The 13,376-nt window shown below is 39.6% G+C and overlaps 1 protein-coding gene across 2 annotated transcripts in view; it reads left to right on the top strand.

Annotated features, from left to right (window-relative positions):
- Nucleotides 1-13,376, top strand: part of LOC102776939 (copine-9-like) — a 118,618-nt gene that overhangs the window by 50,314 nt on the left and 54,928 nt on the right. The window lies entirely within an intron of this gene.

The following is a 13,376-nucleotide window of genomic DNA, read 5'->3' as shown; positions in this document are numbered from 1 at the left end:
AAGTAGTATTGAGTTTTACTGTGTTGAACAAAAGTGGGATGCGCAGTAGAAGTCAATATAACGTTGGATGCTGACAGATATACAGAATACGCTCATATTTTCCGCCAGGCAGCATGTTGATAGTAGAAACCAATGCTTTTCTTTTTCAGATAATAAAAGGTGGATTAGTGTGCACTTTTTGTGAGCTCAACCCCCCCTATTTTTTTCACACTGCATCCCTGCAGTGTTAGATAACACCCAGTGTTCTGAGGAGTGAACAAACTGCTGGGAGACAGAGAGAGATGTGAGGTCAGAGCGGTAACCGGCCAGATGTGAACCCATTTTATTGCAAGGACGAAGCATCTCGCTTTTTCTCTACCTATACAGTTCAGAGTTCATCTTAAAGGGTGCAAGGAAACAATTCTTCTTCTCAGTGGCCCTCAAAGTAGCCCTTTGTGGAGCAGCACATAAATTAGAAGCTGGATTATATGAGCTCTGTGAGTGTCACTGCTGTCTTAAATTTTGACTTAAATTTCCTTGATGTAAATCAGGGGTCCCCAATCCCAGTCCACAAGGGCCGGTGTCCCTGCAGGTTTTAGATGTGTCCTTGATCCATCAAGGCTGATTTAAATGGGTAAATTACTTCTCAACATGTCTTGAAGTTCTCCAGAGGCCTGGTAATGAACTAATCATGTCATTCAGGTGTGTTGACTTAGGGTAAGATCTAAAACCTGGGAATGATATACACGTGACTGGAGGTTAAATCCTGTGACGAAGATAGTCACACTTGTCGAAGTTTGACAAAAGAAAATAACATTTTTAGACTCCACATTTCTTGCTCATTTTTCTCTGATCTGCCACAGACTATAGATAAAAAGTAGCATTTTGGCTATTTCTGGCATGTTTATATTGATCTGTCCCTTTAAAATAGATACATTCAAAACACAAAAACTTTGCTTTCCTTCAAAACATTGTAAGGTACTGACATGTACGCCACCAGGTAATAACCGCAATTTAAAACCATGCAATGAAACTAATCTGAGTTCAAAAAGTATCTGACTCAGAACTGTGGGATTCTGACTACACCTCACCTTGTAGCACTGCATGGATGTCTTTTCCTGATTCTAATGTGTTTAAAATGTGTTAAAAAATGGGACAGTTGTCCAGTCTTTACCCAGAATCCAAAGGGATGTACTTAAGCCTTGTTTTATTCAACCAATAGTCCAAAGCTGGATTTAGTTTATGATAATATCAAACAGAAAAAAACATTGGAGGTTGGTACCACAGACTGTATATAACAGATGGATGCAGACATTGTGATATCAATCAAGTTTGGCATTTTAACCAACAATTTATGAGATTTTTTTTTTTTTTTTTTTTTTTTACCAAACATTGCAATATTTGGACAAGAGTGCAGAGGTGGGGAGTTGTCATCTAATGCTAGTGTTGGTTAGGGTTGGTTTCCCTAAACCATGAAATACTTTCTAGAAAATTTTGGAACTGAAGTGTTTATTGAACCTGCACAGTAAAATTCACTGAGTAAATTTTACTCAAACTGAATAAAATTTTACTCTAAGAAAGACAGTATTTGGTCCCAGTCTAAATGGAGTAAAATCTACTCTTATGGCAGAGTCATACTTTCAGAGTTAAATATACTCTATTTAGTGCAAATATTTTACTCTACATGATGATAATTTACTCAGTTTAGTATAAAATAAAAACAACTCCACCCTAATTTCATTCTAAATAGAACAGAATTTTACTCTGAATAGAATTATAAATAGAAGAAAAATTAACTTTATTTCACTCACTATGTAACTGCATTACAATCATTCACTGCAAGGTTTTAAGGGTACAATAAATAAACCAGAAAAATATATTTTTGTTTTAGCAGCCACCTTTACTGTTCAGAGGAAACAGTTTGGTACAATATAAAAACTGGAATCACCATGACTGTATGACACCTGTGAATCGAATGCTTTACAACAGAAACGCTCTTTGGCATGAATTACATGAGGTCCGTCTGTTTTACACAGAACTTGAAAATCATTGAAATGCTCATTGAGACACACTGTTTGCAGTGCAAAAGTAATCAACAATAACTTTTCATCCTTCACAACAACATGGTATAACTTGGCATTTCACAATGGACTTTTATACAAACAACTAAATCTGCACAATAAATATTTCCATGGTGTTTTGCCCATCTAACATTTAACACCTTGGTGTTGATTGGTAGCTGAAGAGTCTCTGCCATCTCACAGCCCCAGTCCAATGCATTTCAAGAAAGCATGTTATTTGGTCCAGTGGTCAGTCTCTTGGGGTCAAATGTCTGCCAACTGAAAGCAATAGGACTTTGATGTTTTATTGCCAATGTTTTAATTACATTTTTGAAACTTTTCAATTGTTTTTTTAAAGAAGCTGTGTTTTGCTTCATTGCGTATGCACCAGCTATGCAAAAGTGGTCCTGTTTTAAGTATACATGTAGAACAATGCATCATGAAATGATGCTTTGTAGCAACTTCTTGTGTGGAAACAAACCTTTGAATAACCTGTGGTGTTCGGCGATCAGGTGTTTCAAGAAAATAGTGATACCTTTTGATAACACTGCTGAAAATACAATATTCACTATTTGAAACAACAGCAGTAGCAAATACCAGTGCTGATTGTTTGGACAAACTAAGTCTCCAAAGATGAGTAGTAGATGCCGATGTAAACACCAGGACTGGATGGCATTTAACTCCAAGTCATTTGAGTCCTCTCCCAACTTCACTGTAGGTGGTTTGTTGTTTTGTTCCATTTAGCCATAGTTAAAGCTCTTAATTCTCATGTCCTTTGATGTTGTATACTGATCTATTGCATGTAACATAATCAGTTTCATTTCATATTGTGCAACTCCCTCCAAGATATTGTGCATAATATCAACAGAGAAATTTTCACATGTATTGAAGCACTGCAACGAGTTTAGAATCCAAGACTGTTTAACACCCATCACATAAGGCAGTCTGGGATTTGCCTCCATTTTTTGGCAATGTTCAGTATGAAGTGCTTGAATTCACATGATTATCTTGGGTGAATCCTCTGTAAACTATTTCTGAAAGTCCTCTTTCTCAGCAAGACAAAAGTAGCAACAATATCTGGCACTAAATGACTCTAGAAAACCAAACAGACAGTGAAGACCAAGGTTGTCAGTAGTAACTTGGACAATAGTTCCATGTACTGGGTCATCACGCAGGGCAATCGTAATTCCATCCCCTCCAGGATTTTCATATCCTTCACAATTGGATCAAGTATCTTAGAGGAGCCATATGTTCGGGATGTTGAACTTCTTGGCAACTGTGAACATAATAAAATTGCATTATACATTTGAAATAAACACCAGAACAAGGCAAAGAAAGTGAAATTAAATAAATTGAGCAAAATAAACCTAAACAGTTGGTATAGCAACTATTATAACATCATCCCCAAAGCTTGACTGATTCACACTATGAAACACGCAGGAAATGTTGACGTTTTTTACTCAACGCATTCCAAAAATGATCTGTAGGTCAGTTGGCCCTCAAAACAGATGTACTTCTGTCAGGGCTGGACTGGGACAAAAAATTGGCCCGGGCATTTTGACTGGTGACCGGCCCACCAGGAAAAACCATAAATCCTTTGAATGAAAACAAACGCTGTTGTCACAGTGATGTACACTGTCTTGTTGGTATATATGTATCAATCTAATAAACTTAAACCTACACTATCCTCCCTATTCTGGTATTCTAAACAGTACCCAAAAGTAGACTGCTTGGTCGAGTTAACCTCCTGAACTATCTACAACACATGGTGAAAACCTAAAATTAAGACAGAGACGACCAGAGGTGAGACATGATCATTACTGATTACTGATGACAGATTTAGATATATTTTGATAAACCATTCATTTGCCACATCAATAAACAGCATGGCAAGGCAAAATATTTTTTCTACCTTTAGAAACCTTTAGAATGGCAACCTTTAAAAAGTGAAAGGAGATATAAAGACAGGTGAGAAAGAATAAAACTTAACTGACTTTTTGATGGCATTTTACACACAGTACTGGTACAGAATCTAGAAAATGAGGGAAAATACCGGCATCATATACGGTACTTAGCTACTTTTGAAGAAATTATGATGGGGCCCAAAAAAAATTACTATGTACAATAATGGATTTCTATACATTTTACATCAGATGAAAACATTTGTTGTAAGATTCAGATAATTATTTGTTAAAAGCGAGACATTTTAAATGAGAATAAGAAAGAAAAGTATTTCTTTGTGTCCCCCTCTCCCTGTTAATGCTCTACCTGGCCCCCTGGCAAAACTTTGCTAGACCCGCCCCTGCACAGTTACCAGCTGTCAGCTACTTAGAAAAGGATCCTGGTGTTATTAGGCTCTCAGAAACAGTTCATAACTTCCCTTCAACTCATTCATGTCACCTAAAAGGTAAACCTGTTTCTCCATCACCTGTTCAGCTCTGATGATTCAGTAAGGACATCTCCTGGTTTCATTTTCATGTTTCCCTCTCACCAGATAACCAAACCGATATCATGACCAGCAGCTTTTACAGCTGTGGCCCCAGCAAACATCAGCTGATACTAGAAATTAATATTAAATAAATTCTAGCTGATCAAGCTTAAACGTGCTGCTGTTGTTTAGCGCGACATTCGCCGGTTTCCTCTTTCTGGTGCAAAGTGGGAGATAAACAAATAAGAGAGAAAAGCCGATCAGCTGATCATTGATCAGTTTCATGATTGAAGTAGAAACAGGAGAGAGAGGGGAGAGAATGACATAAGAAGAGGCAGCTGTGCAGCTGAAGTCCGGTGTCGTGCCAAAGTAGGTATCCCCGACAGAATTTGTTTCCCCTGTGCTGGGAGCACGCAGGAAGTACTGATGTTTTCATTTTGTGAAAAAGTAAAAAATTAGTATCGTTACATTACCATTCAGTTTGAGGGTTACAACAGAAAATTATATATTTATTGCTCACGGGGTATCAGATGGGATTATTTTAACAAACCATTAACATTTTGGCTGATAATTATTTTTATTCTCCTGTAACTTTACTATATAAAGAGCTAAATCCTCCAAAGTTTCAGGAGTAATGTGTTTGTGAACGAAAAATCAGCAATGTGGGATACTGTTTGTCCGTGATTTGCACAGGGGGAACAAATTGTGGCAAGATCAGCCTGATATTATTTGTATCCCACTATAACTTCGTTGTATAAAGAGCTAACATCTCAAAAATGTCAGGAGTTGTTAGTCATTATAAGAAGTGTTTGTAAACTAAAAATCAACAATGTGGGATACTGTTTGTCCGTGATTTGGACAGTCCAGCATGTGCTCCCGACGCAGGGGAAACAAATTCTGTCGGGGATACCTAGTTTGGCACGACACCAGTCCAAACTGTGTTCCTTTTCACCTCAATACCAGATGCGCAATATTTTCTCTGAATACGAGACGATTCCATTTTTTACAGGACAGTTGGAAACTCTAATAACTAACCTTACAAATAAAATAAGATAAAACAAGTTCAACATCAATAAAATCATAGCACTCGCCCAGCTGTATAGAAACTCCGTCATGCTAGCTAGTACGCAGTACGAGTTATTGTAACAGATTGTAAAAAGTCAGCACAACAAAAATAAACTCCACCTAAACTTTGTTTATATCTGACCCTGCAAGTCATAACTTCTTACCTGAAGTTCAGTTCACCACCTCGAGTCTCCACCTGCCTTTCCGTCATCCACCTGCCAGCGTGTTGCATCTGCTGGCCTCCACCACTTGCTAATGTTACTGAATCTGTGGAAGCTCCGCAATAGCCACCACCAAACAACTGAGTTATTTTTACACATCTCCCTTCATCTGGCCAATCCACCACCTTTCAGTGTTTATACCGTTACGGGGAAAAAACAAAAAAACCCAAACAAAAACAAAACCCATCGGCCCATAAAAACGAAAAATCACCATCAGCCCACCGGGCAAATGCCCGGTATGCCCGATGCCCAGTCCAGCTATGACTTCTGTTGTTCTCTGCACTTCACACGCACAGCTTGCATCCTTCATGATATGAAAAGGATATTTTTAAATAATTCGATTTACTACAAATACTTACAAAATTGAACAAAACACAGGCACACACAAAACACATAGGACTTAAGAAACATCTAAAACTGCACACTTGTGCAGACTGCAACCATGTATGTTTTTCAATTTGAGTAAAACACACGTGCTTGCTAAACTAACAGCAGTACACATACAAGATTCACTCCATTAAACACACATGCTCCTAACCAAAGATCAGGCGAAAACAGTCGTGTATGTGACTCAAATCAGAGTAAACCACACGTGCTTTCTAACTGAACAGGTGAAACATCCACAAACGTCAATCCTCGATAAAACACACATATTACTAACAGAACATCAGGTAAAAAAGTCAATTTTCATGACTCAGTTTGGAGTAAAACACATGTGCTCACCGACCTTTTTTGGATAAAACATTGGTGCACTGGATTTGCTAAAATCACACTACTCTAGTCAATTATACTACCTAAAGCAGCTATTGAGCAATGCTAAACTTAGTTTAGTGATATATACCTTAATGCTGTCTGTGAGTCTAACGACATTAATTTAGCAGAAGCTAACGTAAGCATCAACCTTGCCAATTATGCAGCATGTAAGACCCACAAACTCTCAAGCTGTAATGTTACTTACAGACCTTTCAGATAAACAGAAACCCCCCATTTTATCCTAAATTCAATCATTATTGAGCACTTTACTCACTTACCTGGCTCACCGCTGACAGTTGTCTCTGTTCCACTGTGGGATAGTGGGCGTGGTCAGGCCATATTACTCCAATGGAATTTCCTCTGTTTTTTTTTGCTCCAACTCTGGCGGCCAATCGAAATGATTACAATCCAAAATGAGTGAAAATGACTCTTTTAGAGGAAAATAATGTTAACTCTGGAAAAATTACTCTCTCCATTTTCCTGTGTGCTGACAAATTTTAAAACAACAAATCTAAAACTGTTTTGTATCTATGAGTTTTAATTTGTATTATTTTTGCTATATCCACTATTGTTGTGCATTATATAACAAAGTTTTACTTAAAACATTATTAAATATTAATACTTTTTTTTTTTTTTTTTTTTACAATTTTTGTGTGTGAAAACAATCACATGATGATGTAGAGTGCTTAAAAGTTCACAATAACTCATGAATCAGCCGAGAGATATAATCTCTCCAGCGTGTCCTGGGTCTGCCCCGGGGCCTCCTCCCAGTGGGACATGCCCGGAACACCTCACACAGGAGGCGCCCAGGAGGCATCCTTGTCAGATGCCCGGAACACCTCAGCTGGCTCCTTTCGATGTGGAGGAGCCGCAGCTCTACTCTGAGCCCCTCCCAGATGGCTGAACTTCTCACCCTATCTCTAAGGGAGAGGCCAGCCACCCTTCGGAAGAAGCTCATTTCTGCCGCTTGTATCCGCGATTTCGTTCGTTTGGTCACTACCCACAGCTTGTGGCCATAGGTAAGGGTAGGGACCTAGATCGACCGGTAAATTGAGAGCTTTGCTTTTACACTCAGCTTCCTCTTCACCACGACGGACCGGTGCAGCGTCCGCATGTGCAGCACCGTGGCCGCAGCACCAATCCATCTGTCGATCTCCGGCTCCCTTCTCCCATCACTCGCAAACAAGACCCTGAGATACTTGAACTCCTCCACTTGGGGCAGGAACTCATCCCTGACCCGTAGTGGGCACTCCACCCTTTTCCAGCTGAGAACCATGGTCTCAGATTTGGAAGTTTCCTCATTCCGCTGCTTTACACTCGGCTGTGAACCGTTCCAGAACACAAAATGATTAAAGGATAAATATTACACCAAAGAAACACTGAGATAATTCATAGAACCAATAAAAAAAAACTGCCTAGTGGTGGTACAAAAATCAGGGGCTTGTCATAGTAAACAGAATCCACATTTTGGGACCATGAAACTGTGCTTTCAAAAAAATTATGTTATGCTATGTAATTAATTATTAATGAAACGTAGATCAAAGATGACCAGACTAACAGTGGCCAGACTAACCTACAATTTTGACAAATTAGTGGTCTCTGTTTTTTAGCATGACAAGATACAGAGACCACTGGAAGAAAGTGGACCTTTAATTAAGAAAAGGAAAGTAAACAAAACCAAACAAGTCAAATTCAAACATTTCCACTCGTTTATTTTTCATCTTCTCTGTAGAATTTCTTGTTGTTGTCTACGTTTGCCAGTTAGTTCTTTTGCACTCCCAAATGCCTCTTTGGTGTTGTTCATGGTGGTTTAGCTCAACAAACAGCAACAGTTCAGCTTCTAAACAAATACAATTTCCAGTCTATTGATAGCAAGTCTGTGTGGGTTTGTCCTGACTGGAATGGTAGTACAGTGTGTGAATCACTGCCTCTGACTTTGGCTGGATGTGGTGAGTCAAGTCGGCTAGAGACTAGCTTATGTCCCCCTCAGCCAGCTGTCCCTTGCCAGAAGCCTTATTGACATGTTTTAGAAAGCTTATCATGCTCAGACAGACCAAACAATGCGCCTGCTATTGTCCACTTTCTGCCCAAATGCCATGGTACTGTGTGAGTGAGGGATGAAGAGGAAAACAAAGAAAGCGGTGAAAGATATCTATATTTTCATTTTTGCTTCTTTGGAATGTAAAGTCGATGTGCTGCCAGTGCTTAAAAGGCAGGCACGAATACAAAAAGGAGCCATTAGATGCAAGATTATAATAAAATACATTTAATTTTACTGCTTTTGATTTGTCTTCTCTTAACTATGGAACACACACTCACCACCCCTACTTTTCTTTTAAATGAAATTGGCTTTTAACGATGGGGACAATTACTCAAACTCATCACAAACCTGTTCCATGCTATTAATCATCTTTTCACTGTATCCATTATTGCAATTCACCTTGAGGAGAGAAATTACAAAAGTGACATAAGTGAAAGGTTACATACAATAAGACCCCTGACAGAGGAATGTTTATTAATGACTGATTCTGTGATTGATGGGGGATAACAGCACTTGGAGACAATCACTGGGGGATTTTCCAACACTATCCGACAACTGATGGTATGATTGTGGAAGAATTCCTTTTTGTTCTCATGCCTTCAATGCGGTATATATTTCATAGCTTAGATTTTAATTGAATTGTATTAAATGTTCAGTCGAACTCGTAAATGTCAGCAAAGGAAAATCTTAAGACTGGATAAACATTTTAAACGATATAAGATCATCCCTCCACCCATCTATCCACTACGGCAACAAGCAGGAAAAGTCCAAACCTCATTTTCCTGGGCCACCTCCTCCAACTGTTCCGGAGAGGAAGCCTAGATCTTCTCAAGCCAGGCGAGAGATCATACCCCAGGGCCTGTTCCCTTTAGGACCGCCTGAAACTGCGCTAACCATGTGAACTGGGCAGTCAAGGGCAGAGGCCCAAGAATCACTTGAGCGTGCTTCTGAAATTATGTTTCTTATCTATTTAGTCTCTATAGGAGACTGCTGTTGTTTTTAAGAACTTGTGGCTTAAAGTGGAATACAGTGGTATGCCTTTGCCATGGTTATTGCATCTGTATTCACTACAGTACTGTATAGTATACTGTATTCACTTAGTGTTCTTTGTGCATCTTTGCAAAGGACGTTTTTCCTTCTTTTGCCTTCTAGTTATTTCCATCAGATATAGGGGAGGGAGGGATTTGAAATGGCAGGTTCTTCCATTTTCATGGAGAAAAGGTTTCAGACTGACTAAGATACAGAGAAGAATGCACACTCTGCCACTGGAAAGACAAGTGTGTGAGCCATTTTTACAAAGGTTGTGGGGAAAATATATCTCTGGGGTTTGCATGGACTCCCCAGTTATGTATATTTATTTCTCATAACTTGACATAATTTTTTCAATTTTCTTTAATTAATGCTTTTTAAAATTACAAATGTTTTGGGCTCCCAGCGGACCCCAATTAAATGCACCCAATTCTGCCTATTGCATGTTTAAGAACTGGAACTGTTTATTCAGTTAATGTTAATGTGGCCCTAAATTAAAGTGTCATACAGCATCAATGGGATTAGGGGCACTCTGGAAGTCACTTTAAATTAGAAATACTTCTTTCTACATTCATTCATTCTACGTGGGGAACTTATCAGATGTCACTGGATCTACTTGTGACAGCTGGGCCATACCCTGGCCATGCCACACATGAAAAGGAGTGGTGCTACACTTCAAGCTCTAATCCAAGCAGCAGTAACCCTCCTGGGAGTGAGGGAAAACTCCACCTGCTGACTCTCTAATGCACAGCTGGAAATCTGCTTGAAAAAAGTGTTACCTTTGCTCCTAAATCACCGACAGGAATGTTGAAACCTTTTGGCAGCATGCCCTGAGCATAGCATGAGGCAAAATAATAATAATAATGGACCCTCAAAGTGCTTTACAATTCCAATATTCATTCACTCTCACATTCACACACTGGTGGAGGCAGTAGGTGAAGTGTCTTGCCCAAGGACACAACGACCGAGACTATCTGAGCCGGGGCTCGAACCGGCAACTTTCCGATTACAAGACTAACTGCCAGCTCTTGAGCCACGATCTCCCTCAAATTGTGTGCTACAGTGTTATGTAGTGTGTGTTTAGCATTAGCCATTTTTAATTATTTCTTGTCCCTGTAGAGCTTGGTTCATATTGCCGGCAATAAATCAGAAGCGTTCCTGTGGGCATGGGGTCTCTACCACCTTTGTCAAAAATTCTGTTAACATCTATGGACAGAATTTACAGACACAGCTGAGGGGTGTTCTCAGGATCTCATCTCTGCTTTTTGCAGATGATGTGGTTGTCTCTCCTTCTCACTCTCTCTTCTTAAAGTGTGATTTATGGTTCTGCAAATGATTGCATACAATATTTGGATTTTTCCACTCAAAAAGGGCATGAAAGGGGTTTTCACCCACCCCACACACGCTCTCATGCAGTTCTCCAACATCCTGTCTCGTGGAAGCAGATGACATATGCAACATCACTGTTTTTAACACTTTTATTGTTTTTAACACACAGTTTCACTTCAGCCCTTTGTATGTTATTACTCAGTCTTCTCCGTGGCTGGCTAACTGACCAACAACAATACAAGCAAGAGTGACCTACAGATTGACTTTACTGCATAAACTTTGCAAGCATAACTCTGTAAGCAGACAGACCATACTTGGACTCCCAGCGGACAATGAATGTGGTGCCTCTGCTGTACCATAATTCTGCTTAACCCTTCATCAGGCAGTAACCTCCAGCATGCCCTGAGGTGGTTTGCAGCTGAGCATGAACCATCATGAATGAGTATGGGCACCTCCAAGTCTGTCACCCTGCTTCTCAGCCAGAAAAGGTTGGAGTGCTCACTCTGGTTTTGTTCACAAGTGAGGTGAGAGCAGAGGCCAATGGCAGGCAGATTGGTGCCATGTCTTCTGTACAGATGTTATACCTGTATATTGCACTGAATAGAGACCTGGGTGTGAAAGTGAAGGTGGCAATTGACAGGTCACTCTAAGTTCCTACCCTCACTTATTCCGAGCTATGGGTAGTGACTGAAAGAACAAGATTGCTAAAACAACTGGCAGAAATAAGCTTCCTAGTTGCTTCCTGTGTGGATGCCCCTTAACACTAGAACTGCTGACATTCCAAACAAAACACAATTAAAAACGTGCCTCAGAAATTGTTGTATGCCATCAACAATAGAGACAAAGCTTTGTCCAATGGTGCATCTGGTGCCACTCCAGGGGACTGCCTGTCCTTTCTGTAATAAAGAAACATCTGCACCCACTTGATTAAGAAGGCTAAATCAAATTACTACCAGTCATTACGGTCCTCATGTGATAATGGAAATATCATCTTGTGAGAATATGAAAGGTCACGTCTCCTGCTGCAATTCATAGTAGAATGTGGTCACAATTCTAACAGCCGACCAGCGCTCAGTGTTTCAACTGTCAGTTCTTAACCATTGTTTTTTATTTAGTAGAGAGAGTCACTAAAGCCTTAATCTTCTTCTATTTTCTTTGAGTTTGGTGACTGGTGGAAATTTTCATGGAACCTTAGAATAATTTTCCGCTAGTACTTACTTGGTTTGACTCGACTAACCTTGGGTTCTGTCGTTTTACATTACAATCGAGTACCACCTAATGTGCCTAGTACTGGATATAGTGATGTGGAGGTCCAGCAATGTCATTTGCATGTGACACAAATGCCACAAAAATGGAGGATGTCAAGGCGATGATATACTGGCTCCTCGCTGTATGGCTTTTTTGCCATGTCCACACTAATATGTTTTCATATGAAAACACATCTTTTTCTCTCTGTTTTGGCCTTAAGTCTACACTGAGACTGTGTTTTCGATCAAGGAAAACTGATCTTTTCAAAAACGCTCTCGAAAGCGGATACATTTGAAAACACCGTTTTCACGTCGCAGTGTGGACAGCGGAGCTGCAGCCTTTTGTATCATATGTTGAAAATGATATGATGCAGTCATGTGACCAATTGAACTAAGATGGCGGAGGGCATTATACTGCAGTTGTTTTGTTTGCTATCAATTTTGACAGCCCTATTAAAGATTAATATCGGTTTGTACATGCTTTAGATAGCTTCTCTTTAAATTCTTTAATTCTCACTCACTTTTGCAACTTTGTACTTTTGTGTTACTCGCAGCAACAACTTCGCCTCATTGTTAGTCCATTTAAAAAACTCGGTGCTTTTCCTCAACATTATGCTGCGACGTTTCAAAGAGCCGGACAGTAAATAAACTAAGTCGTTTCAGTGTGGATGAACAACTGTTCTGAAATAATTGAAAATGACAGTGTGGATGTGGAGCTTTTTTAGTTTAGTTTCCACTAAAAACTTGGTTTTTACTTTCATGAAGGAGACGCTCTCATGACTCATCGAGTGATGCCACTGACTAGCCAATCAATGGCATGCAGTCTGTTGACGTCACATTTTCAGGTTGCATCACATTGCTTGGAACCCTGGCCGAGTAGGTACTAAAAAGGTACCTGGTATCAGATACTACTACCTAATGGAAAACTCTAAAAACCACCTTGAGCCATGCTGAGCCGACCTGAGTAGATACTAGTGTAAAAGAACCCTAAGTGTAACATTTAAATGATACCTTTACTAGTAATTTCCAGCATAAACCTTTTTATCCTTGGACTCTGAGCTCCTCGGTTCATCTTCTGTCTTTAAGACTACCTCCTTTTTAAACCATCTTCCTTCAGATTGGTTGCTTTTTGTAAACATAATGCCAGCAGGATTATGTTGCCAAGAGTAGAAATACAGTCTGAAGCCTAAACTTCTAATCAGGGATTATTTGTACATACACTTA

This window comes from Neolamprologus brichardi, chromosome 20, assembly GCF_056152115.1.
Source record: "Neolamprologus brichardi isolate AB-2024 chromosome 20, ASM5615211v1, whole genome shotgun sequence".
Lineage (NCBI taxonomy): Eukaryota > Metazoa > Chordata > Actinopteri > Cichliformes > Cichlidae > Neolamprologus > Neolamprologus brichardi.
This window is presented reverse-complemented; position numbering and strand designations above follow the sequence as displayed.